At 38.0% G+C, this 23,220-nt stretch overlaps 1 long non-coding RNA gene and 1 other non-coding gene across 2 annotated transcripts in view; both read right to left on the bottom strand.

Moving 5' to 3' along the window:
- Nucleotides 1–17,990, bottom strand: part of LOC131495110 (uncharacterized) — a 113,817-nt gene extending 95,827 nt beyond the window's left edge. Inside the window, exons 1-3 of the long non-coding RNA XR_009253769.1 lie at nt 17,455–17,990; nt 17,063–17,160; nt 13,816–13,884 (exon numbers count right to left, since the gene is read on the bottom strand). This is a non-coding gene — a long non-coding RNA (uncharacterized LOC131495110). The remainder of the gene's footprint in view (nt 1–13,815; nt 13,885–17,062; nt 17,161–17,454) is intronic.
- Nucleotides 17,991–21,154: 3,164 nt separating this feature from the next.
- Nucleotides 21,155–21,290, bottom strand: LOC131495184 (U4 spliceosomal RNA). The gene has a single exon (XR_009253815.1). It is a non-coding gene; the product is annotated as a U4 spliceosomal RNA (small nuclear RNA).
- Nucleotides 21,291–23,220: the final 1,930 nt, after the last annotated feature.

The following is a 23,220-nucleotide window of genomic DNA, read 5'->3' as shown; positions in this document are numbered from 1 at the left end:
GTGTCATCGCAATCTGGTGTCTTTGTCCCGATGTCAGCAAAGGTGGCTGCTCTCCAGGGTCTGCTGGGACCGTTGCCTGTGGAGAGGTCTTATGGCCTCTACCAAATGCACTTCAAGTGGGAGAACTGTTTCTCCCAGTGTGGTACATGGATCCCTCAGACCCTGCTGCCTGCTTCTCAGGATTTGCCCTGCTTCGTTATCAAGCAACACCAGCACTGTGTTCCAGAACCTCGGACTCTGCGTTCCACTGTTTAGAGAATCCTGGTGGTATTGAAACCCTTTTCTTTCTTTCTGTCAGTGGTTCTGGGGAATAGATTTCTTGTTCAGAGCCTTGTGAGTGTTTTCACTTTCTCTTTCTCTCCAGTTATTTCCAGGGGAGTAGTTTTCTTTTCTTTTTTTTTTTTTAATTTTTTTTTCAACGTTTTTTATTTATTTTTGGGACAGAGAGAGACAGAGCATGAACGGGGGAGGGGCAGAGAGAGAGGGAGACACAGAATCGGAAACAGGCTCCAGGCTCCGAGCCATCAGCCCAGAGCCTGACGCGGGGCTCGAACTCACGGACCGCGAGATCGTGACCTGGGCTGAAGTCGGACGCTTAACCGACTGCGCCACCCAGGCGCCCCCAGGGGAGTAGTTTTCTTGCATGATTCCGATGTGCTGCACTCTCCCATTTCTGTCCTCTCACCACAAAAACAACTCCCTACCCTCTATAGCTTTTCTCTCCCCCAGTTCACCTGTCTGCATGGCATAACCATGGCTCAAGTTATGAAGATCTGATCCTCGGATCAATCTCCTGGGTGTTCAAAATGGTTTGGTGCTGATCTGGCTGCCTTTTAGGGATGAGACAAGCTCAGGTTCTCCATGCTGCTCCACCATCTTAACTCCTCCAGCTTAATTCTTCTTTTTTAAAGTTTATTTATTTTGAGAGAAAGAGGGTGTGTGAGCCAGAGAGGCACAGAGAGAGAGGGAGAGAGAGAATCCCAAGCAGAGCCTGACATGGGCTTGAGCTCATGAACCTGTGAGATCATGACCTCAGCCAAAATCAATAGTAGGATGCTTAACTGACTGAGCCACCCAGGTACCCCTATTCATTCTTTATAATATTTTTATTAACATAGAATAAGAAATTGACATAAAATTTAATCCTAACTATGCGAAAAAAATGAAAACATTGTGATTTTTAAAGATATTTTTTGTATTTTATGTAGAATGGGTAGTTTTTTTATTAAGAAATTAACTCTCAAATTCACTCCACCTTGTGTTTATGATATCATTTCAGTAGGTAGGTCTCAAGAAACTTAAAATAGGCAGATTTTTGGCATACGGGGTCAAGTATCGCAGAAGAGTTGAATAATGCACTTACTCCTAGAGAAACACTATCAAAAAGATTTTTTTAAATTTTTATTTCTTTATTTCTTCATTTTTTAATTTATTTTAATGTTTACTATGTATTTGAGAGAGAGAGAGAGAGAGAGAGAGAGAGAGAGCATGATTCGGGTGGGGCAGAGAGACAGGGAGACACAGAATCTGAAGCAGGATCCAGGCAGCACAGAGCCTGATGTGGGGCTTGAACTCAAGAACTGTGAGATCATGACCTAAGCCGAAGTCGGATGCTTAACTGACTGAGCCACCCAGGCGCCCCTCAAAAAGATTTTTTTTTAATGGGAAGACACCCACCTCAAATTTTTCTGGCCTCTGATTATCCTTCAAGAATATTTTAAGATATATCCCCAAAATTATCCTTCTGTTATTCTTTAAGAAATAGCTTTATAAAAACGAATCTTGTTTATAAGTACCTTTATAACCAATTTTGTTAAAGAGACAAATATTGTTTCTTATGTTTAGATGTCCTAAACATAAAGTGTCTTCAAAACAAGCCATTATTCATTATATTTTTGTGAAGACAATTTAATGAGAAATATAAAATGAGTTCTCTCTATTAGAAACTGGCTGACAGATTACCATCATTCTGAACAGACTTGCAACATTTTAGTGTAGTTTGTTTCACAGAATTTGGCCTTTTTCAGCCCTTATGGACGTTATTCAGCCCTTATGGACATAATGTGTGGGGGCTGGGTTATACTGAACACATCCTACTTAGCACAGAGGAGGCATTAGAGTTCTGGAGATGCCACTTAAGTTCCTGGATACTCAGATTCAAGTAAATTGACCTACTTGCAAGGAAGAGGGCCAATATAGGCTTTTATTTCTTTTAGCAGTAAAAGCTTGACTCCTTTCCCACCTAATTAGATGAATAACTGATTTTATGATCAGTTTGCAGCCTTCTCCCTACAGAGAGCAGTGCCTGAAGCGCACTAATACTCCCATCAGCAATTTTTATTTCAAGCCTGGAGTTTTAATTTGATGAAAGATGTGCCAAGATGAAGAATCCTGCATCAAGTTTTATATTGCAGAGAGAGCCTTTTTGTGTGTGTGTGTGTTTTTTTTTAAACTAGAACCCTCATGTATTGCTTTTCACTGTGCGGATGTACATCAGAGTGTGCTGAGCTAGCCATCTAAGGTAAGCAATTCCCTCTGACATATAGAAAGCCTGTCTTTCCTGTTGACTCTGATATAGTGCAGTTCGTGTTCACAGCTGCTACATCAATGGTTTGCAAAATCAATGAAAGCATGTCAGTGCCAGAGTTAGCATGCACTTCTCCTGGTGGTTCTTGAGGTATATTACCTTCGAAATAAAGTCACCTTCCCAGAAGACACATCTCTTGGCTCCAGACATCCCAGAACCCAATGGTCCTGACCACCTGGTGATGCACAAACTGTAGAGTCCCCCATCCTTTGTAGCCTTTGATAAATACTTTTAATAGTCAATTAACAGGGGTTAATTGTCTTGCTCAACAAGTACGGAATGTTTAACATTTTTAGTAATGAAAGATTGATTCAGGATCTATTTTCAATTTTGAAAAACACTCAAGTAAGAGATTCCCCAAGAAAAAATGGGGAGACAATATAAAGAAGAGGCCAACCACCCACAGTAAATTCACGAAGTTAATTGTGGGGGAAGGCTGGATCAGGCAGTTTCTATGAATATACTAGTCACAAGATGGTGATAACATGTGGGAAATGGCTCTCCAGTTCAATTCTTGTTTTCTGTTAGATTTTTCGTAGCTTTCTGAGTTTCCAGTCAATACCACTGAATAAACAGAGCGACAGTACATTTTATGGAAGTAACCTAAACCATGACCAACCAATTTTGTTTCAGTCAGAAGGATGTGCCAGCCAGCAGAATGACAAAGCCTGTCACAGTAGAGAGAGGATAAAGATAATCTCTTCCAGGACTTTCTGAACTGAAAAAAATAATAGATGGTTGATCTTTCTCTGAATCTGATATTATAAATTTCATCTCTGTTTAATACTGTTTTACATGAAAATCATCGAGAAACGCAATAAAAGAGGTACCATGAAGGTCAGAGTTTGGTATTCACATCCTTCTCACATGTTATTTCAGTTGGATGTTTTGTTTTCCTGCAGTTTTCAGAACTGATTATAGAGCAGTGAAGGCAAACTACTATGTTGCAACGGTTGAGAGTTTTAGAAACATTCTGAAGAGAAACAAACTGGAAAGCTATAATATATTGAGGGTGTTATTGGTCACATTAGATATGCGTCCAATGTGTGTGACACAGGGGGGCTTGCCAGTAGGTGACAGCTATCACAGTTTACTGGCTGGTCTGAATATTCTGGTTAAACTTGCAACTGTAATATAGAATCTGTTTTGTATGGATGCCGTAAATGCAATGAATGTGAAAGAAAGTGAGTACTGTTACAAAATTATTGCACACAGACAGACAGAAAGACACACATATGCATTCACAAGCAGTGTTTGGGTACCTTTTGATTTCATTTCCCTCCTAAGAACTTCCAGAGATCCTGACCTCATTATTTTTCACCTGAACTTTTGCAATAGCCTCTTAAATTACTTCCCAGCTCCTAGCCCACCTTCCACGGCATGCAAAAATTACTATCACTAGAAGAGATTTAATCCCGTTACTTAAAGTCTTCAAACCAAAATCTACATTCATAACTGTGGTATATTTAAGCCAGGCAAGGACATTTTGCTGCTTCTACTAAGTTAATAATTTATTATTCTTTCCAACCAATAGTCTTAATATGTGTTTATGGATTATTTATGTATAAGGAAGCTGAGCATCCATGTGAAAAGGGGGAGAGGAAAGCACTTAGCCTCCTTGCAATTATCACCCTCAGTTCAGCTCTGGTTCCAAACTTGTATACCTTATTCTGTCAAAAGAAAGTCCAATTATCAACCAGACAGACATTTTGTAAGAGGGACTTAGAAGGCAGCATGGCTGCCTGGGTGAGAATCTCCCCTTTCACATATACTACCTGCATGAGTTTTGCTAAACTCACATGTAATAATTTCACTCCTATGTGCTTGCCCAGGAAAATGAAAACATATGTTTACAAAAGGGCTTCTATAAAAATATTAATAGCCATCTTATTTATAATTGCACCAAACTGGAAAATAAAGTCCTAATGTTTCTCAGCAGGAAAATGAATAAACAAATTGCCATGCATTCACACAATGGAATACTACTCAGTAATAAAATTTTTTTAAAGTGTTAGTTATTACTATTTCAATAATATTATTTGTGCTTTCATACATTTGTTCTTATTTTAGAATTTATTTTTTATTATTTTCCATCTCATTTACTTTATTCTAAACGATTATCTTCTTAGCTTGGTTTCTTATAAAAGGGAACTTACACTTTTTTTTTTTAAACAAAAGCGAAGTTTGCATGGAACATGGAATCATGCAAATGGAATCATATTCATGGAAAGTGTTTTGAGATATTCTTGATTAACTTTTTTAATTCACAGGACAAGGTTAAGATTACTATGAAAGCTGATATTCGGTTTCCTGGAGTTCTGTTCACATTACGCCTTCATGCTAAGATTGTCATTTCTTGAAATACTCATTTCTTGTATTTATTTTAGTATTACTGTTAATGGCACAACTGAGAGAATGAAATGCCGGGTGAATATTTGCTTTGTCACTCTGACGGCCGAATCAACAGTCCGTCTGCTCACAATTTTTCCAAGATCTCAGTCTATAGATTTTCTCCTCTGTCTGCTTTCTCCCCTCCCTCTCTCTCATGCAGAACTTTGTCTGTTTATTTTGAGAATATTTATTTTGCAATATAATGGACAAATATCTTAGTGGTAACCATTTCATATGGAAGCTTAGAGGAAATTTTGGGTCGCCTATTGCTTTTTGTTCCTTTCTGTGTGTGTAACCATTTTATTGTGATACAATTTATATACCATTCCTTTGAAGTACACGAGTGAATGGCTTTTAGTATATTTATAGACCTATGCATCCATCTCCACAATAGTTTTAGAAAATTGTCATCACACGCCCTAGAAACCCTGTTCCCGTTAAATATCACTCTTCATTTCTCACCAATATCCTACCCCCAGCCCGAGACCACCACTAACCTACCTTTGGTCTCTAGCTCTGCCTATTTCGGACACTTCATATAAATAGTAATCATATCATAGAAGTGTTCTTTAACTAAATTGAATATGGTTTCTTGCACTTAACATAATGTTTTCAAAGTTCTTTTCATATTGTTGCAGGTATCAGTACTTTTTATGGCTGAGTATCCCATCACATGTAGATGCCACATTTTATTGATCCATTCCTCGGTTAATGGGTGCTTGAGTACTTTCTAGTTTTTGGCTATTCTCACTAAGGCTGCTATGACATTTGTGTACATAAATTTTGGTGTGGACATACGTTTTCATTTCTCTTGAATATATAAGTAGGAATGAAATTGCTGAGTCGTATGGTAATTCCCTCTGCTCAAATTCCCTACCTCTAGAATACATGGTCATCCTTCAAAACCCATCCTTATTGTCACTTCTCCCTTCTCCCAACAAGAGTTAGTAAATCATTGCATCTTACCTGCTTTCATAACACTTTACACATAAATGTATTGAGGGTTTTCTTATTGCTGCTATAATTGTTAGTTAATAAATCTGTCTCCTCACCCATTGTGAGTCTCTGTGGAAGAAAATAAATTTTGTTCATCTTTTTTTTTCCCCCCAGTAACTAGCTCATAGTTTTCAATGAATGGTCAAATAATTAACTGAGCATAAATGAATAATTTGTACCTTAGTCCAGTTTAATAGTTTTTCTCCTCTGTCTTCGTTTTACAGACAAAGAAATTGGAGGTGAGAGAGAGTGATAAGATATTCATAAATAGTTCAAAAGCAGTTCATAAGAAGTTAACCTGAATTTTATTTATTTATTTTAAAAAAATTTTTTTAACGTTTATTTATTTTTGAGACAGAGAGAGACAGAGCATGAACGGGGGAGGGTCAGAGAGAGGGAGACACAGAATCTGAAACAGTGTTCAGGCTCCGAGCTGTCAGCACAGAGACTGACGCGGGGCTCGAACTCACGGACCGTGAGATCATGACCCGAGCCGAAGTCGGCCGCTTAACTGACTGAGCCACCCAGGCACTCCTATTTATTTATTTTTAAAGTTTATTGATTTTGAGAGACAGAGGGAATGAGAGGGGGAGGGAAGAGAGAGAAAGGGAGAGAGAGAATCCCAAGAAGGCTCTGCACTGTGAGCATGGAGCCTGCTGCGGGTCTTGAACTCACCACCCAAGCCATGAGATCATGACCTGAGCCGAAACCAAGAGTCAGACACTTAACCGACTGAGCCACCCTAGTGCCCCTAAACCTGAATTTTAAGCCAGTTGTGGATTCTAATATCTGTACTTTTTTTTTTTTACTATGTTATTTGCTGCACGATAAATCTTTTGTGAATGAGTAGTTGAGTAAATATGCTACTATAAAGATTATTTTTGTTTTAAATAGGTCCCTTGGCAATATACGGTTTTAAGTCTCTCTGTCGTGCATCTTCAGTACTCTGCTATGTTGGCCTGGTGATATATTTAGGAAGGAGAATTTTGCATGACACCCTTCAAATCACACTTGAAGGAATTTAGGAGCAATGTTTGTCCCAAAACACACTGCCTCTTAATGCTAAGCTGCATGGCATTTGTATGGACTAGCACATTAGGCTCATATAAAAAATTCTATAGCATTCTAGGCTTTAACATACAGTGAGTTTTAAAGTGCTTCATATATTTATTATTATCACAAAAGCACATTGGATCTCCTGATTTGAGTGGGTTACAGCAGTCTATTTGAAAATGCAAGCTAATGATAGCTTTGTTGTGTGTAGAAATTCATGTGGAACACCCTCACTGTTGAACTGCAAAGCACTCCCAAGTTATAAACATCAAACTAGAGCAAACACTTTTTTAAAAGTGACAATGAAGTCACTGACAACATTAAACAAGACACATTTATTATCTCACAGTTCTGGAGGTCAGAAGTCTGAAATGGACGTCCACAGGCTAACACCAAGGTGTTGGCAGAGCTGTGTTCCTTCTGGAGGTTCTAGGGGTTAATCAATTCTTTTGCCTTTTTCAGATGCTATAGGCCAACTACGTTTCTTGGCCGGTATCCCCTTCTACTATTTTCCAAGTCGGAATCACAGCACTTCTAAATCTCTCTTTGCTTTAGTTGCTTTCTTCCTTTACTTCATAAAATCTCCAATGATTACATTGACATTGTTGGTGTGTTTATCATAGTAGGACAGGAGCAAATATTAGCAATTTCTGTCTTCTTATGATATTAGGTTGGCCATCAGATGGACAGAAGAAAACTGATTAAATACTCTGATGATTGGATACACTGTTGCAAGACATGTCAGAATATTAGCTTTTGGTGAAATTCTTTTATGAGCGTATTCTCTTAGGACTGTAAACTTCAGAGTCAAATAATGGGTGGCTTTTCCTCACCCATGAATCCAGAGCTATCATTTGTAAAGATGCCTTATTAACCAGCTGTTTTTACAGAACGTGGCTTGATGATACTAAATAGTTGGCTCCCTTCCTTTTCACCTCTTGATATTAATATTTCAGGCATATTTATGAAGGTATTCTTGAACAGCTGGTGGTCTGAAACATCTCTAACTCAAATTTCAAATTTGTTTTAAAGTCTGCATATATATTTTAATATTGGAGGTGGAACAAGAAGAAAGCCAGAGAGAAAGGAGAAAGTTACAGGACATCTATAAAACATAGGGAACTCCAGGGTCTCTAGGAACTTGGAGAAATTGAAAAATAGTTCAGTCTCTAGACTACTGTATAATTCAAGAAGGATTTCAAGCATGTGAGAATATTAAAGAAGTGTTATAATGCACGTTTAAAAAATAAGGACCTTTGTTAAAAAAGATAATTTTATCTCCTAACACATTTCAATCATGAAGAGGATTATAGGCCTTCTCTGCTCATTGGAAAGGATAGTGATGACAATGAGTGATGTTTGCCTTGGGTGTGGAAACAAGGGACTGGAGTCATATGGATCACACATTTGCTCTCCCTTTATTTAATACTTTGTTTGGATCCTTCTGAATGAACATAATAAAAAATATTAGGCTTTGTTGAAAACATGTAGAAAATGTATTCTGAACATTATTTCTATTTTATTAGTGCCACTAAAAAAATAAAGAGTGGGTTCTTCTGTTCTTCCAAGGAAGTTGACAAGTATTTTGCCAAAAATGCATTCTATTAAATGCATTCATAAAGATCATGGGAGAGGTATATTACCTCTTCTTATTATCATTGCTAAAATTATTTTATTAGGGCTACAGAAAATAATAAAACCAGCTTTTTCCTGATATGATTTTGTAAGGGCAAAGGACAACATGTTTCATTTTTAAAATATAACAATAAAAACCAAAAGCACAAACTGAAAAGGAAGAAAAACAGGCAAAACATTCTGGGCGGGGGGAGGGAGCGGGCACCAGAATACATTTCATGATAGTTTAAAATCATGAAAAAGAGGATATGAAGTACAGCTCTGGGATAATATAAAAAAAAATACATGAGGGGCGCCTGAGTAGTTCAGTCGGTTGAGCGTCCGACTTCGGCTCGGGTCATGATCTCCCAGTTGGTGAGTTCGAGCCCCACTTCAGGTTTTGTGCTGACAGCTCAGAGTCTGGAGCCTGCTTCAGATTCTGTCTCCCTCTCTCTCCCTCTGCAACCCCCATTCAGTCTCTCTCTGTCTCAAAAATAATAAAATTTTTAAAAATACATGAAAAATAAAAATACATGAAAAAAATTTAAAACATGAAAGATCATGAAAAGGCATAAATAATTATAGGAAATGAATTTTGAAAAATCACAAATGTTTTAAAGTTTATTAATTACACAGATGTCAGGAATGACATATTTTGAGTATTTAGCAACAATACTATTCACGGATATCGAAATTTTGTATATCAAAGTGCAAATTAGGAGGCAAGGGAATGCATTTAATTACAGAGAATAAATCAAAAACATTTTCTTGGAACAGCATATTCTTCTCAGAATAATGCAATGGAGCCTCGATATTAATGTGAGGTAAATGGGACAAAATAGTGGTGGTCTGCTTCCAGAAAAGGCTACTGAAGGTCCTATCAAGGGGACAAGTGTGCAGAAGAACAAGAGGCATAAAAACACAGGACACGTGACTATTTAAAGCAGGAACAAACAGAGAAACCTATTAAACTGTTTTTTTTGTTTTTGTTTTTGTTTTTTAACCAAGAATCAACTTGGCTTTATTTTCAAGAACATTTTGCAAAATTTTGCAAAGTTTTGCTTGGGTCTGTCTTTGTTTTACTTTCAAAAAGTATATACTCTTATTTTTGGACTGCTGGACAGGTATGCCTGGATATTAGGTCTGGGAGCAGTGATCGGCTGCTAAACTAGCTCTGGAGAAAACAGATGCACAAAATGAAAACAACCCCAAGTTATAGAATTTGCCAGTTTAGGTGGTGTAAATTCTTCCACCATGGCTGATTTACAGCTACCAGTGTGATGTCACTGAAGGTGAAATTTGGAAGAGAAGCACAGAACTGGTTCTAGCCAGCTTCAGCAAAGCATTATTTGGACTGATACTGACTTTGTTTTCTAAAATGTGTCTGCATAACTATTGAGAATCATATTAGGAACCCTTTTCTTCTCACTTTGTGGACTTCCAAAAACCTTGAGTGAAGACAAAGCAATAGCAAGCGTATCATAGGCAGTCAAAACAAGTGTAAAAATCCATTTTATACTTAAAGGATTAAAATTAGAAAATCTTTGTTGTCTTCTGTACCAGTTCTGTGCCTCTGGTAACCAACTCCAACATAGCATTAGAGGTGTATGAGACTTATTGGTGGGCGGGAGTACATCTCAAACTAAAGGGAAAGGAGTAGAGTAGGTATGGAGAGCCTTCAGACCATCATGCAAGTCTATTGTCTTAGGAAGGAAAGAAGTGAAGAAGAATTGGGTAGGAAAAGCCTCAGACTACAACACAGCTCTGACAAAGTCTTGGCCAAGACACCCAATGGGGAGCCCCAGAGCCTAGATGAATCATTAATGGCATCTCTTATGGGCTGCAATGGCCCATCTGTAGTTCCCACTCTGGGTTCAGTCATTGGCTAAAAACAGCCCATGCCTAGAGTAGCTTATTATGGCAGATACTTGCGATAGGCTGTCTTTGAAGGGACATCTGAATGGCATTCCTACAGGGCTGCCATACCCTCTTCCTCTAAGATGCAAAAATTACAAGGTCGATGGGACAAAGATTTTTATCTTCTTTGTTCATTGATATATTGCCAGCACCTCAAATAATAAGTGGCATATAGTGGGTGCTTCATAAATATTCACTGAATTAATTAATTATAGACCATATTGTATAGCATAAACATGATTGAGTTGCATTTAGTTACTGCATTATAGAGATAACATATGTGTCTTCTGTCCTTGAGAAACGAACTCACCATTTCTTAGGAAACTAGTTACACATTAAAGCATCACTGTAATATTGTTTAAAGCCTATAACAGATTTATGAAGAACTTCTTGAAGAATGAGAGAGAAAGCGAAGTCAGGAGAAGCTTCACACTGCAAGTGACTTTGATTTTTTAAATTATTTATTATTATCATTTTTAAAATTTATTTATTTTAATTCAAGTTAGTTAATGTACAGCGTAGTATTGGCTTCAGGAGTGGAAGTCAGTGATTCATCACTTACATGCAACACCCAGTGCTCATACCAGTCTTTAATAGTTTCATGAGATTTATTTTAAAGAGAGAGAGAGAGTGTGTGTGAGCAGGGGAGAGGGGCAGAGGGAGACAAAGAATTCCACAATTGGGGCGTAGTCCAATGCAGAACTTGATCCCACTGCTCTGGGATCATGACCCCAGCCCAAATCAAAAGGGCGCTCAAATGACTGAGCCACCCAGATGCCCCAGTTTCATGAGATTTAGATACACGGATTTTTTTTTTCTGAAGTGAAGGAAAAAGACTCAGTCTAAAACACTGTGCAAATGACCAGAAGCCCAGCCAACCAAGTTAATGGATCTCACAGTCTAGAACCAAGAGAAATCCTGAAGTTATTTGCTACAATGTGTGTTTATTTCAGTAAAGGAAATCTTTTGGACACTTACAAGATTCCATTCCTCCTACAGCTTCAGTTCAGTTAAACCTACATTTGCTGGAAGTACCCCTGGTCAAGGGAAAAGATTTATGCATCTTACTTCTATGGGGAGAAAATAAATTAGGGAAAATTAAGAAGCAGAAGCTTATTCCGTTCATCCATCCATCCATTTTTTTTTTGTCTCCTCAACTATTAAATGCTATGTTGGAAGGTGTATTTTCATGTTTCAAATAAAAAATTCTACTATGGTGTTAATGTGGTTATGGGACCTCTTCCTGATTCTCTCTGTGCCATCTGTCCCTACCCTCGCTTATTCTTGGTTGTCAGGTATTTAGTAGTGACATTGGAAGGCAAAAAGTGAGGCTTCTATCTGGCCAGCTGCTCGGGGTCAGAGTCACTGCAAGATTTAAGTTTTTCTATTCAATTATAACTGGGTTACTACTAGCATTTTCGCATTCATTTCATGGGTTTGTTCACTCATCCATTTGCTCAAGAAATATTCTGTATATAACTTCTGGACTGGGAGAAAGATTGCTAGAGGACCATAAAAGAAGTAATTTTTTTTAATGCTGGTACTGAAAATTTTGTGATCATAAAGCAAGATATTTTGGAATTAGAGTGGTTACAAGTATGGAAGATGACCAGGGCGAGGCCGTGGAAGGGAACATCTGTAGGGGAGTAGAGGTCTGCCATTGGTTGTGAGGCCTTTGAGGAACTAGAAGCTAGGGAGTTGGATGGTTGTCACCTGGGGGCTGAATTCTGCCAGGATTACGGTAGAGCATGGAGTCAACATGAAGTCTACATCAGGTGCAGAAGTAGGAGTCAGCTATGGATGAGGAGTGTTCAGTGAGGTCTGTAGATGAGACCAAGAAAGAAGGGGGAAAGGATGGTATGTCCAGATGAGATATTCCTCAAAAATGATTGCTTTCGAGAGTTGGGAGCGATGATCAAGAAACAGTGGTCGAGATTGAGAAGGACCTAGATCACCCCTCCTGATTTCGAGGACTGGAAGAGAGAGCACCACCACGTGAGGAGACTGCAAAGGAAGCACATCCTTGGTGCAGGGCCAGGTATCAGAGTAAGACTAAGAAGTACGAAAACTGAAGTAACCCAGCTTCGGTTGTGAGAAGTCCAAAGTTATTTAGCCAGGGGAGATAGTAGAAAAAACTCGATTTTAATTTAGTCTTATTCTTTTTTTTCTTTTTAATTTTTTTTTAACTTAGTCTTATTCTTATTCACAGGCTGCACCTCCTCTGCCTTCACTGAACTCTGAGATTTGGAAATGGTCAGGATCCATTATAGACTGTGGCCACAGTTACATTTGAGAGCAGAACTCATTTTGCCTCCCTTCTTATCCATGAACACTGGAATAAAAAATCAGAGTAGGCCAAATAGAAATAGGAAAGCAGGCCTAATGGGAACAATAATATACTCATTTCTCCTTTCTCTTACTATGGTTTTATACACCTGAGATGGATACCTGTATTCTCTCTCTCTCTCTCTCTCTCTCTCTCTCTCTCTCTCTCTGGCAGGGGATGGGGTAGTGGGTATAGGAGAATACGAAAATTACATAAACTTGGTTCCTGCTATCCTAGTTTGTGAAGCAATTTCTCTCTGCATTGGTCATGCAAAGAACTTCTTGAAAACCATTTGCCAAGTTGTTTTAGAGATTAAAATGAGTGTTTTTCTTATCGTTCACCAGAATATGGGAAAGCTAGTAGTTTTCAGGTTATGTTTGAGGAAAAGTGTAAAATAGTCTTCCTCCAATCAGTCTTTTTTTCACACTTTTTCTGTCTTTGGATGCCACTGCCCTTTCCAAGAACCCCATATCTTGTGGTTGCCCTTGGATGCCTAATCCCACTGCAGTGATCCACCCAATACTTTTCATTAGAACACTGACCTTGTTCTTTCCATTCAGTCAGAATCGTACCTACACAGTGACCCATTTTTTTGATTATGTGCCTGTATTATCCTCAGAGGGTTTTTAGCTGAGACATTTAAATTCAAATGAAGGAATTTTCCAGCAATCAAAGTATTAGGGAAACAGGATAATATTCCTTAAGTTAGAACATGCAGACAATTGCTTACCACATACTGCAGCCTCCAGTAGGATTTGTCATTACATAGGATTTGTCCTTTATAGAGTGAAGCCAAAGCCCCTAAACTTCATGATTACAGAATTATCGACAAAAGCCCAGAAATCAAGGAATCACACAAAATACTTGCTGAAATCTGCTAGACAAAATGTGTCATTCTCGATCCATGCTATTTGGCTAGGGCATTACTCACCTGAGTAAACCTTGGATGTAAGATCCAGTCAACAGCGTATCTCAGACACAAGAGGCAGAGTTCTTGTCGCTATGGAGACAACAGAAAGAGAAGGCCATGTCACTGTCCTTGAAGACTTCTGCTACAACACAAATGAGTAAGAATATAAAACCTTGCTCGTACCCTCAACACCAAGTCCATATGAATGTAGTGAAAAGTGTAGTACGTGAAGGCATAGCTGAGCAAAAGGTGATTTTTCAGGACATGTAGCTGGCTACTTACTGTCGTGTCTGTATTAATTTTCTTCTAAAATCCACCCTCTTTAAATGTGGTGGCATTTATTCCCTCTGAAGTGGTTTGGATATTGAATAAAAAGTTATAATAACTATAGTTCAATTCGTGTGTTGGTACTAAAGAACAGAAACATCATTCACGTATACATTCATTTACACATCCATTCATCCATACTTTATTAATTATATTTTCAACTAATTTTTATTCAGGGATCAGCATGGGTCAGCCTTTGATAGCAATGGTAAATAATATGTAGTTCTTCCCCTTAAAAGATACCCAAATCTAATTTATCAATGAATGAAGGCACTAACTACAATTGTAAGAAGAGAGACTGTAGAGTCTAGTATGCTGGTAGTATAAACTTCACCAGTTAAGTTAGATGCTTTATAATTAAGTTTATTGTAGGTGAGACGGGTATTTCTGAGAATAAAAAAAATATACACACACGCAAAAACGCACACACATTCACCTGCGGAAAAATAATAACTCTTACTGATAACATTAGGAACTCCAGAAAGCTGACTGTCAGAGAAAACCAGAGGTGGATAGTAGTTAAAGGGATGGAAGCAGATTTTAATCAGAAACTATTGCAGTAGAGGAAGAGAGACCTCAGTATACAACTGGGCTCAATCCAGAGCCCTGAATGGACTAGTGGAGATTTCTAATCAAGGAGTACAGTGGATGGAAAATTACTAAAAGTAGGCATTAGGGGTAAAGGTGGGATTCTGGGTAAACTGACCTAACAGGATTCTTGCTGAAGGCTGCCAAGGTGATTAGATGCCATCTGGGGGATGATGGAGATGAAGCATTTGATCAGATATCAATGGCGATCAGATATCAAGGGTGGGAATTCTGGCTAAGTCAACTTGGGAGGATTCTTTCTAAGACCAGGCAATGCAAAGACGAACAGGGAAGTCCAACAGTAGGGATCTAGAAGATGGCTCAGAATATGAAATTTGGTCAAGAAGAGACAGTCTTTGTCATGACACAGCTCCAAATGGTGCCCATAACTGTGCAACTTAAACTAGGTGGAAGAATGAGAAAAAATCAGGACACTTGCTGGTATAGAAGAATTGATGGGGTTTTCAGAGGCTTAGATTTTAGTACTGACCTTTATGTTAATAGTAAGCAAATCCACCTGTTTAAACCTCTCTGGCACTTAGTTTCTTTATTTGTAAAATTCAAGGATAGGACTCAGCGGTATTGAAAGAAATCTAAGATGACAATAGAACAGCTCCCAAGTAGTCTATCGTGGCAGGGTGATATCAAAAGGCCACAGCAGATCTCTCTCTATGTATATATTGTACTCTTTACAGGGGAAGCTCTCATTTCTCCTTCATGGATCTGCATTTCATGTGTTCTTAGTCTGGTTACACCCATCATTCAGTCAACGAGGTCACTCAATGAACACTGAGAGTCCACTCTGTCCCAGACCTACGGCTAGGGACTGTGCTCCCGGATCTCACATTAGCTGGCACTCACTCATTCTCCTGAGAATCATCTTTCCTTCTGGTCAGATTAACATGTTTCTCTGGTTAGAAGAAGCCCTCCAAAGACAGTTCAATGTATAAACAGGGAAGTGAATGCCTGTTTCCGCAGGGCATTTGGCTTACAAATAGTTTTGATAAAAAGAGATTGATAGTGTAATTACCCAGTCTTTATGCTCAGAGCACCTTGAAGAAGGAGTCTGAGATGCTTTTGGAGATGAGAACTCCCCTTCCTTTTCATGAACTGGGTTAAGTACAGGAATGCCACAAATGCTTATATGCAAGAGGATATGGTACAAAGAACTCTTTCTGAAAACAGTCTTTGAGGTGAATGCCTGAACCATCCAACTGTGTGTCTCCGTGGAATGCCCGGTGCTATGAATTGAACTGTGCCCCTCCAAATTCATGTGTTGACGTTCTAACCCCCAAACCTCACACTGTGACTTTATTGGAAAACAGAATCATTGCAGATATAATCAGTTGTGATGAGGTCATAACAGTGGTCCCTAATCTAACATGACGGGTATCCTCCTTATAAGGGAGAAGTGTGGACACAGAGAAATATACGCAGGGACAATACCATATGAAGATGCAGGAAGAGATCTACAAGCCAAAAAACAAAACGAAACAAAACAAATAAACAAAACCCAACCACCCAAGATTTCCGGCAAACCACAAGAAGGTAAGAGAAAAGCGAGGGACAGATTTCCCCCCACAATTTGCAGAAGGAACAAACTCTAGCAAAACGTGAGCTTGTACTTCTAGGCTCCAGAACTGTGAGACACTAAATTCTTGTTGTTTAGGCCACCCATTCTGTGGTGCTTTTTATTGCAGCCCCAGAAAAAAAAAATATCCATCAATGGGGCAGAAAACATTGCACTGACATTTCTCTGAGAATTGTTATGTGCAAGAGGCTTAGGGCAAGTTGGGACACATTTAGGACATTTATTACCTTACTCCCAGGGGTGGAAGCTTACTATAAGAGAAACATCAACTTAAATGTACATCTAGAAAATAAAAAGATATAATACAGGTTTTCCTCTTAAAACATATTTTGACAAAATCTTTTTAAAAAGGTATTGAAAAAAACAGATTTATATGACTTTCCGGGAGAGAAAGACACAGAGGAAATATAGAGGAAATAAAAGATACAAAGAATGAGCAAGTGCTCTCAAATGCCACAGTTCATTCGGGCAAAGTATAGCTGCATAGAATGTTCAGTAGAGAAAGAGAATGGTATACACACACACACACACACACACACACACACACATTTTCTCATGTTATGATCTCTACAATTTTCTAGAAAATCAGAATCACGTTTAATTTGAAGTTGTGTTTATTTGTTTGTTTGTTTGTTTACCACTGTACACAACAGAGATTCTCACAAATAGTTTGAAAAAAACAATCTTAGGGATATGGGGAAGTTTGGGTGGATTGGAAGTTTACTTTTACAATCCCAAATTACAGAGCTGTGGATGACTTACTCTCCTGGTCACACTGATTCAATAACTTTCCAGCTCCTGGGGACTCTTCAGTCTCTTCCCCTCGTCCTTTCGCTTTCTTGAGTGGGCTACTAAATGAACTGAAAAAGAGAGATGAAATATGTTGTGTTTCTTTTAAGCTTTTCAGTTATTTTCATATTTGTAAGTAAAATATGAATAGGTCTTCTGCTTTTCCGCTATTTGCCATTTTCTTTGACTAGCCTGAGGCATCCCTTTGGTCTGAGGCGATGAAGTGGACACAAGAGTGGGAATAAATTGCCACAATGAGGTTGAAAAACATTCAACACAGGTTTTGCAATATTTGACAATAGACTTGAAGGCTTTTTCATATAAGGAAAAGGTCTTCTCTCTCCTCTTAGCGCAGAGCTCCATACCTTCTCACACTGATGTGCTAAGAATGAGTAACAGACATAAAAAAACATTGATTTCCTCAGAACTGCTGGGGGTTTAAAGTAAGGCCTGGGGCCAGGAATGTGGACAGGCCATGCTTGCTGGGGTCAGGCCTTCAGTTCCTCACCACCACAAGAGAACCAGGAGCTGACAGAAGCCGCCGGCGTCTCCCAGATGAGCAGCAACCAGCGGAACAAAACATCACCATGGAAACCAAAGGAATCAGAGGAAAACAGGAGGATGCAAGATTTCCTTTATTTATGAGGTCATGTGAGCCACAACCTCCACCAGGAGAAAGAGATGTAAAATCTGAGTGGCCGCATATTTTGTTTAAAAGCATTAAATTATTGCATCAGGCTGTACTGTACTAATTAAAGGCGATCTTCTTCCTTTACTACCCAAGGTTCAGGGGCTTTTGAGGAAGATAAGATTAGTCTCAAGGAATGAAGGCAGATTCTCTTTGCACATCCATGTTACAGTGTGAGTATAGTTGCTATTCAGATTAATTTTATTAACTTTTGCTTGGTTTTCTGACTGGTGTACAGGATAAGATGAATTAAGAAATCCACACTGATGACCAATGTGGAGGGGATCTGAACAGGAACATTCTGTGCCCTCCCACTGACCAGCTCTCTTCACTTCTTAAGGGAACTGAGAATCTATGGGTGGTTTTGCAATTAAGAGGGGCTGCGGGTCTCTGCAGAAATCTTTCTTCTCAGGTTTAATATAATTATGAGCACTAATATTTCAGCCCTGTTGGTTACTGGGTAGAGTGAAGACAATGAGGTTACTCAAAGAAACTTGATGATAATGTAGGTAATATTGTTTCTCAAATAATAACCTAGGGAGAGTTTCTTTTTATTCTAACCTGTTATAGATATGGTGCTTCTATAAAATACAATAAAAATGAGTCGCTGAGGTCCGGAGAATTTCAGTGTGCTCCTGAAGATCATGAGTATCGGTGGTGGTACTGGTGAATGGCAAAGCTGGAACGTTAATTAAGACGATCGTCTCCTACTATCATTGGGCATGCACTTTTCCTTTTCTCTATATTCATAGCTACTGCATCAAAGATACTTTGCTATGAATATCTATTCTAACCTCAGGAAAACGGTGAGTGGTTGAGGGATATCGGTTAAACAATTGAAGTCAGGGCTTTGCCCTAGAAACTGTACAATCACTAATTTAAGTAATACAGTTCTGTCCACTCAGAGCTAATAATCAGAGCTAATGACCGGGGAGTAAACTTTGCACTTAGACCATGATACCCTACACAAAACTTCTCAAACAAAGACAGCCAAATAAAACACTGAGTCTCCTTGTTTTCTAAATGACAATGCTGCATTAGGAACGCTCATGAGTGTGGGTAACACTCCCCAAGAAGCATTGGGGGTGGAATAATAGGATTCCTAATTACATTACTTTCAAGTTTCTAAAAGGTAGAAACATTAATGCTTCTGTAATAAGGACTGAAGGTCTAAAGAAAATGTTTAAAAGGAAATGTTAATGGAAATAAAAACAGGTGGTATGTAAATTCCTAACAATAATCTCTAATTTGATGTATAATTTTCTGGTGAACAGGAAAACACAACAGTTAGCAGAGAACATGCTGCACTTGGTAGCTTAACTGCATTTGGCTCCATTAGCCATTAAAAGAAAATATTTGCTTCTATTTTACCTTTACTTTTAAGAAAGCCTTTTTTTTTTTTTTTTTTTTTTGCTATACTTTGAATTAGTCTTAATAGGACATCTATTTCACACTGGATAACTCCAATCTGCTTATTTAGGTGTTTCTATGGTTCAGTAACTAAGCATGGATGAATATGTAATTAGCTCTTAAACTCTACCCTAATAGGCAATATACGATCGCTGTTCTATAGAACTTCATTTAACATGTCCCTAAGCATTTTTAGAATGTTAAATAGACAGTATTACCTGGTATTTGCTTCAATGCAGTGAATTTATTCCCCAGTAGACACATAATCTATACACAAGTTTGAGAAGAACTATTCAGTGTAGTGATATAAATATAAAATCTGTTACAGGGACTAGAATACACAGAACATTTAGGAAATTGAGAGGAAGTAGCTATGTCCCTGGACAGTCCTTACAGAATTCAATTTCATTTGAAGGCACAAAGTAAAGTACCAAAATATAAAATGTCGATTGTTTTAGAAGTAAAATAACAGACATTTAAGTAGGTGTTGGGCAACCCGACTGGAAGAAGATGAACAACTGAAATTCAGTTAGAAAATGTTTCATGGTTTATCTAAAATTCTATCTGGAAATGACAAGAATGTCCCTGAAATTGTTACAACAAGGAACATTCTTTTTCCTCCTCCTAAAAGTTGCCTTATGAGCTATGAGATGCTAAGAAAGCTTTCCGCAACATGTTATGATTACAAGAAAGATCAAGGGCAGGAGGGAGATATAAAAATAAAGTTGTTTTCTGAAATAGTAAGAAAATAACAAGAATGCTAAAAATTTTCCACTGAGTCCTCAACTGAATTTAGAACTGAAACAATGACTTTATGATTCTATTAATAAATATTTTATTGGGTTCAGGGAGAATTTTTCATGATTATTGCATACAGATCAATAATTCCTGTAAACCTGTAGACTCTGCTTTTGGAATCTTTGAATAAGGTAAGTGGATTCAATAGCATTTTTAAAAAATCTCTGCTTAGCCCTAGTTAATAGACTCAGGAATTACATAGAAAGTCAGTTGTCAATGAAAAATTACTTCAAAATGCATTCAGTTGGACATGTAAGTGAAAGAACTTAGAATAAATTTTTTAAAATTTCTGTTTGACTCCAGGCATATTCCAAGTTAACATATCTGTGTATAAAAGTCTGTTTATATTTTATGTATATATAAAAATATATTTCTTTCTAATTCTGAGGAAAACCTTCAGTCACCTTATGTTTTTAGAATTTTACTTTGTGATTGTTTTGTTGACTATGTATCACCTGTTTTCTTGATTATTGAAGTGAAGCAAGCTCTTGGCATGAAATGGGAAAAAATGAAAATGTGTATGCTGACTTCCTGTCTCACTCCTTACTGGGGGTAGGTCCAAGAGTTTCGAGTGAGGGCAGAGGGGGTTGGAGGGATTTAATAACAAGAATTATTGGAGATGGAAAAGGTATAAAAGTTAATGAATATAAATAAAAATAATTAAGTTGCAATATTCAGAAGAAACTCCAAAGTTTTCTAGACTTTATTGAGAGATAAAACAAGGAAAGAAGGATCAAATATTCAGTGGCATTTTCACTCCAGAAGTAATTTCCAACTACAGTGGAACTGTGCATGCTCCAGTCTATTTCTCTCCCTGCTAATGACCATATCAATTAATCGTCACAAAATGCAGCCAGTAATTAGAGGTGGGGCCACAACTGTCTAATCAGCTCTACCATGAAGGGATGCTCAGGAAAATACCTCTGGATACTGGTAACATATCGCTTCTCCTCTAAACTCTAAAATACAGCATTGTCTTGACTTCAGCAACAATATGAAGAAGAACCATGGTCAGGGTCAGAAGAACTGCCTTGTATAGTTGATATGGATGTTGAACATTCTTGGCACTTTCCATGAAGATCGCTTCTGTGCCTTTAATCACCTATGAGGTCTGCATCTTTTAGAGCAGAGGTTCAGCAGGGTAAATGAGCAGAAAAATCAATCAACAACTCCTCACTGGGAAGCAACATAAGCAACATAAGCAACATTGTTAATAGGTATTATGTTTTGGTTCTTTTTTTCTATTAGCAATAATAGCGTCTCAGATAAACCTCATTGGCTATGATTCTGCCACTGCACAAAGCTTGGTTCTTCTTTTCTATGCAATTTAAAAATTATGTCGCTGACATTATACTGTATCGTGTAATTCTGTTTATTACTTTTCTGCATATATATGCATACATATATATTTATACATGTATATATTTTTCATATCATTAATCATTCTTCACCAAAATGATTTTAATGGTTGCATTTTGCTTGCTAAGATTTTTTTCAGGTTAATGCATTTTTTAAATCTCTAAATATTCTATTTCTTTGTGTCATCTTCAACTTCTTTCATAAGTGTTTTATAATTTTCAGAGTACAAATCTTTTACCTCTTTGGTTAGGTTTATTCCTTGGTATCTTATGGGTTTTGGTGCAATTGTAAGTGGGATCAATTCTTTGATATATTTTTATGCTGCTTCACTACTGATGTACAGAAATGCAACAGATTTCCGTATTGATTTTGTATTCTGCAACTTTACTGAATTTGGGGATCAATTCTAGCAATTTTTTGGTGGAGTCTTTTGGGTTTTCTATATAAAGTATCATGTCATCTGCAAATAGTGAAAGTTTGACTTCTTCCTTGTCAATTTGGATGTGTTTTATGTCTTTTTGTTGTCTGATTGCCGAATTCCATACTGTCAATATTCTTAGCTTCCCTAACTATTGTCCTCTTAGTAGAAATGAAAACCATTTCCTTGTTCTACTATTACAACAATGTGGCAGTGAAAACTCTTACGTGTTTTTATATATGTCTTCTATATTCTTCTATACATGTCTATCTGTCCACGATAGGTATTTCAACATATGATTATCGGGGTAAAGTGTGCACTTTTCTTGGGCAGGTACTGCCTGGTTCATGATCAAGAAGTCATTCCAAAAAGAAATGTCTGCTTCCTTTATCCTCATTGTCTTTCTCTTCCAAGTTTCTCTTTTACCAACATACATCCTTCTCTCAAAATCCCTCAGTTTGGTATCTCTTCCTGCTTCCTTGGAAACTCCATTCCTCTCCACATGAATTAAAGATTCATCCTCTTGGTCTATTTCAGTACTGTGGACACTACAGGGGCACTGTAAGAGGAGCACCTCAAGAAGGTCTCCTCAGTGGGCGCTTGGGTGTCTCAGATAGTCAAGCGTCCAACTCTTGATTTCAGCTCAGGTCGTAATCTTGCAGTTTGTAGGATTGAGCCCTACCTTGGGTTCTGCACTGATGGCTTGGAGCCTGCTGGGGGTTTTCTCTCTCCTTCTCTCTCTGCCCACCCCTGCTCACTCACTCATTCTCTTTCTCTCTTTCAAAATAAATATATAAATTTAAAAAAAAAAAAGGTCTCTTAGGCTTGATCACAAGCTCTGTACAATGCTGTGGGCTTTCTAGAAGATCTGAAGGTTTGGTTCTAGCTCAAACTGGAATTCCTTTCAAATTAGCCATGGCTAACTTTCTTACCAAATCTCCAGGATGTTGGTATATTTCACCAAGACTGTATCATGTTTGCTCAAAAATGGTACACTCTGCATTTGTATCAGGGAGGGAAGATTCTATCAGTATGACCTTGTCTTTGATCCTTTTAGAAAAATAAATCCCATCATAATTATACTAAACCCAATCTCAGTTTGTAACACAGGAGAAACTACACTGGGTAAGCATGATGCTACCCTGTAGGAATTATACCAACTCTGATGGTATCCTTTTGCTCCGAATGTGAAGGGGCTTGGCAGATTGCATATTAATCACACCATACATGCACATTCACACTTAACTCTCACAAGATGCCAAGTGGTTGCTATCATCGTTCCCTTCTAGTAGATAAGGGTATGTACTCAATCTTAAGTGGTTACATAATTTAAGATCACAAAAGTAATTCAAAACAGCAGGACTTTGTCTAACTTTTTGAGGACCATGACATTAGTCCCTAGGCAATCACCACCACCACCACCACCACCATCATCATCAGTATCATCATATAACATTT

Source organism: Neofelis nebulosa, chromosome 14 (genome assembly GCF_028018385.1).
Source record: "Neofelis nebulosa isolate mNeoNeb1 chromosome 14, mNeoNeb1.pri, whole genome shotgun sequence".
Classification (NCBI taxonomy): domain Eukaryota; kingdom Metazoa; phylum Chordata; class Mammalia; order Carnivora; family Felidae; genus Neofelis; species Neofelis nebulosa.
This window is presented reverse-complemented; position numbering and strand designations above follow the sequence as displayed.